Below are 4,401 nucleotides of genomic sequence, written 5' to 3'. Positions count from 1 at the left end.
CAGCAGGATGACACGGACCTGAAAGAAAGTGATCATAACACAAATAAGGGGAACTTCTGTGCATTTTAGAAGTTTTTGAAATATTTCGTTACTATTACAGTTAGTCTGGTTGGTACTTCAGAAAGACTGACTTTTTCATGTGTTCTCCAGATATCTGCTTTCAAATGTTTTTTTTTTTCAGGTCTGGCTTTTTCCCAAGAATGACCTTTTTTTGGATATGTCTTGAACATAGAGGTGTTCAATGCCCACGACGCTTATAAAGCAAAAGAGATGTAAAATCTTACTTTACAAAATTATTCTGGAAGTCCCATCTTTAGCTAACAATCCCAGATTTCTGTAATTGAGCAGAGGGCACAAATCTGTCTGCATGGTTTTCAACATTTCTCAGGTAGTATGGAAAGGGATACACGTAAATATTTGGGGGCCAATGTTTAGATTCTGCTGAAAAAACCCTGTACAATAGAGCAACAGCTGGTTTTAGCATATTCTTCACCGCTATCTCTAAGTCTAAATAAACAGCCTTGTTTGTTGGGGTTGTTTGTTTTTTTTTATTTGAGAGCCATTTTAATACTCCTTTGAAGAGTTCAGCCACATAATACAACAGGCCTTTTTTTCAAAAATATAGTAGTAAATCAATTAAATGGGGCAGTTCAAAATCTGAATGCTACTCTCAACTGCTGTCATTTCCCTGTGTTCTGGTGTACAATTGCTCTGGCACATCACAAGAGCACTCTAACCTGTACATGGCAGATTGTGTACCATATGTTTCTTGTCAAGGTCATCAAATGAGCTAACTCCAGTTTTTTTCACCGTGAATTGATTTTCAAATCTCTTGTCTGAAACCCGAGCATTATGTAATTCCTATTGTTAAAATTGTTTACAGTGAAAGGCAGTAAAAAGGCAGTGAAATCAGTAACATCTTGGGTGAAGGGCAGCAAACTAAATCAGTAGAATCTTGTAATTATAAAGTCCTTCAGGTATTATGCATACAAAATGGATATTTGCAGTGTGCTTGTGAGGGTCCCTCTGGGAAGACAGATGACCTCTTTAATGACTTTATAATTCTGAGTGCAAGTCAAATAATCTGATGTCCAGGGGAGGACATGATCTCCGTTTTCACTTCTAAGCCTTGGCCCAGGACTGGCTGTGTGATCCTGCTCCAGTCACTTTGTCCATGTTTGACTCGAGACCACACTTTGCCTCCAGGGTTGTTTTAGATGCAAGATGATTTGTCTCCTGTGTTTGCACAGTACAGATGCAGAGATGGGGAAATTACACCTAGCACTTCAAGTTGCTGCTGTGATGATAAGCATAATTTCAGAAAGGAGAAGGCATTAATTACTACAGGTGGGAATAATAATAGTACAAGCCACAAATAATGATCAGCGGAAGATGGTTACACCATTTTTAGATTGTGCAGTGAGAGCTATTCTGGGTCACAGCCCCGTGCCATTTTCTGTGAGCCTTTCTGCTTCTTTCCCCCTAATGAATCTTTTATTCTTCATCCTGAAGGACTGTTTTCCTGCTATTCATATTATTCTGCTTTCATTGGGGTCTGTGAATATTTCATTACTTCCTCCATGGTCACCACAGACAAACGGAAAACTAATGTAGCAGCCTAAAAAATTTATCCTAATTGAACTTACTTAATTACAATGTCCTCTGACTGCTTATGGACACAAAATGGAACATCATGGAACAAAGTAAAAGTTTCAATTGCTAGCAATATTTCAACAGTGTCAGTGGCAAAGGGGAGAGAGAAATTAATTCTCCAGTACTGTGAAATTCCAAAATACTAAACCAGACAAACTTTCCTATTAGAAAATGTTAATATGTCTGCCTTAGCTCTGGAAGGAAACGCTAGGTGAAAAAGCTACATTCCACAGAAATGCTACTTTTTCTTTCAAGACAAAGTGTTTACTCCTTAGGGAAATTATATTTATAAATAGAGCCAAACCCATTTCCCATAGAAAAATAAATACACAGCAGACAGCAATACAGATTTTCATTTCCTTGAATTTCCAAGTGCCCTATTTCCTTGAAAACGCAAACACTCAGGCATCAATCTGTTCTTCTCATTAATTCAGGAGATGTGTTGTTGGAAAACAGGCTGGGCATGATGGTATGAATCCATATTCTCACCTGGATTATCGTATCTGGATTTCTATGACAGAAGGACACAGGTACAGCTGCCCTCTGAGGTCAACAGCCTACCCCTGCTGTGATACTCTCCCCCAAGGTCCTCTCCTAACCAAAATACAACTGTACTGCTAGACCCATCGCAGCCACCTGCACAGCCTAGTCCAGAGGGGAGAGTCTCTAATTAAAACTCTACTGATAAGGGGCATCAGCACCCAAGTAAATCTGTGCACATCCAGGTTTAATGCATATTGAAACAAAAACCTGAAACCTAACAAACCTGATTTGGGTGTAGCAAAAAGCCAGTTCTTGCCTTTTCCCACAAAACCCTTTCTTCTCTCTGTGCTTGGTCCCTCCACATCTCTCACCAACAGTCTTGGTTGTCAGTAGAGGTAGGTCAATGGAGCTGTAACCCATGCCTGATGTTATCCACCCCCAAACTGTTCCTTGGCTGGAGCTTCTTTAGTGCTCTTTTCCATGCTAGCTCAGCAGACAATGTAAAAGGTGTATCTCACTTCTCAGCTGAGTATCCAATGGATGCCCTGACTTAACACCTTGGATTTAAAGTCCTCTCCTGGAAAAAGTTGACTTTAGTACGTTATCAAGGACTAAGAGAAAGACAGTTCTCAGCAGTGGAGTAAGGGAAGAAGTGAGCACCTACAGGGAGGCAAAATGCTAACATATACATCACCTCTCTCTTCTGGTTCAAAGGCCAAGCACGGAGCCCTTGAGACACAGACAGTGAAAAGAAGCTGCTCAGCTGTAAACAATTTAGAAAGCAGGTATTTAGGCAATGTCGTCAGTTAAATCTTCTCAATCTGGAGCTGCTCCCACACAAGCCCAATGCCTTCCCCTGCAACTTACTGCAGCAGCTAATTCCATTTAAGCAGGAGGTGAGAACAATCCTGTAACAATTAATCAGGGCTAGAGCTTTGCAGTAAACTGATGTCCATGAGGAGGAGGGTTTAGGGACTAAGCAGATGATAGAGGTACCTGCTGGGACTGGAATTGCAGAGAACAATTTTCAGGTAAGCAATTTCTCTCTTTCTGCAGATGTTAGATTCCTGGGGTTTATTGAGCAAAATCCAGTTTTATTGTGAAGGTATGAACTGGGAAAAGGAAGATCCACCCACTGTAAGTGAAGATCAGGTTTGAGGCCATCTAAAGAACTTTAAGGTGCACAAGTCCATGGGACCTGATGAGATCCATCCACGGGTCCTGATGGAACTGGCGGGTGAAGTCCCCATCATATTTGAGAAGTTGTGGCACTCTGGTGAAGTTCCTGCTGACTGGAAAAGGGGAAACATAACTCCCATTTTCAACAAGGGTAAAAAAGAAGACACGGGGAACTACAGGCCAGTCATTCTTACTTCTGTGGCTGGCAAGATCATGGAGCAGATCCTCCTGAAGGCTCTACCAAAGCACATGGAAAATGAAGGACAGGTGATTGGTAACCAGCATGGCTTCTCCAAGGGCAAATCGTGCCTCACAAACCTGGTGATCTTTTATGATGGAGTTACGGTGTCAGTGTACAAAGGAAGAGCAACTGATGTCATCTACCTGGACTTCTGCAAAGCCTTTGACACTGTCCCACACGACATCCTGGTGGCCAAATTGGAAAAATATGGATTTTATGGATGGACTACCCGCTGGATAAGGAATTGACTGGCTGGTCATACTCAGAGAGTTGCGGTCAATGGCTCTATGTCCAAGTGGAGACCAGTGAAAAGTGGCATACCTCAGGAATCAGTACTGGGACCAGTGCTATTTAACATCTTTGTTGGTGACATGGACAGTGGGATCAAGTGCACTCTCAGCAACTTTGCTGACAACATCAAGCTGTGTGGTGCAGTCAATATGCTAGAGGGAAGGGATGCCATCCAGAAGGAAATGGACAGGATTGAGAAGTGAGCCCATGCCAAACTCATGAAGTTCAGCAAAGCAAATTGCAAGGTCCTGCACATGGGTTGAGGCAATTCCAAGCACAAATACAGGCTGGGCAGAGAATGGATTGAGAGCAGCCCTGAAGAGAAGGATTTGGGGGTGTCGGTAGAGGAAAAACTGAACGTGAGCCATCAGTGTGCGCTTGTGGCCCAGAAGGCCAACCAGATCCTGGGCTGTATCAAGAGGAGTGTGGCCAGCAGTTCAAAGGAGGTGATTCTGCCCCTCTACTCTGCTCTCATGAGACCCCACCTGGAGTACTACATCCAGCTCTGGGTCCCCCAACACAAAGAGGACATTGAGCTGTTGGAGCGGGTCCAG

Source organism: Pterocles gutturalis, unplaced genomic scaffold (genome assembly GCF_000699245.1).
Source record: "Pterocles gutturalis isolate BGI_N339 unplaced genomic scaffold, ASM69924v1 scaffold21337, whole genome shotgun sequence".
Taxonomy (NCBI): domain Eukaryota; kingdom Metazoa; phylum Chordata; class Aves; order Pterocliformes; family Pteroclidae; genus Pterocles; species Pterocles gutturalis.
The sequence above is the reverse complement of the archived record's forward strand: the minus strand, read 5'-3'. Positions refer to the sequence as shown.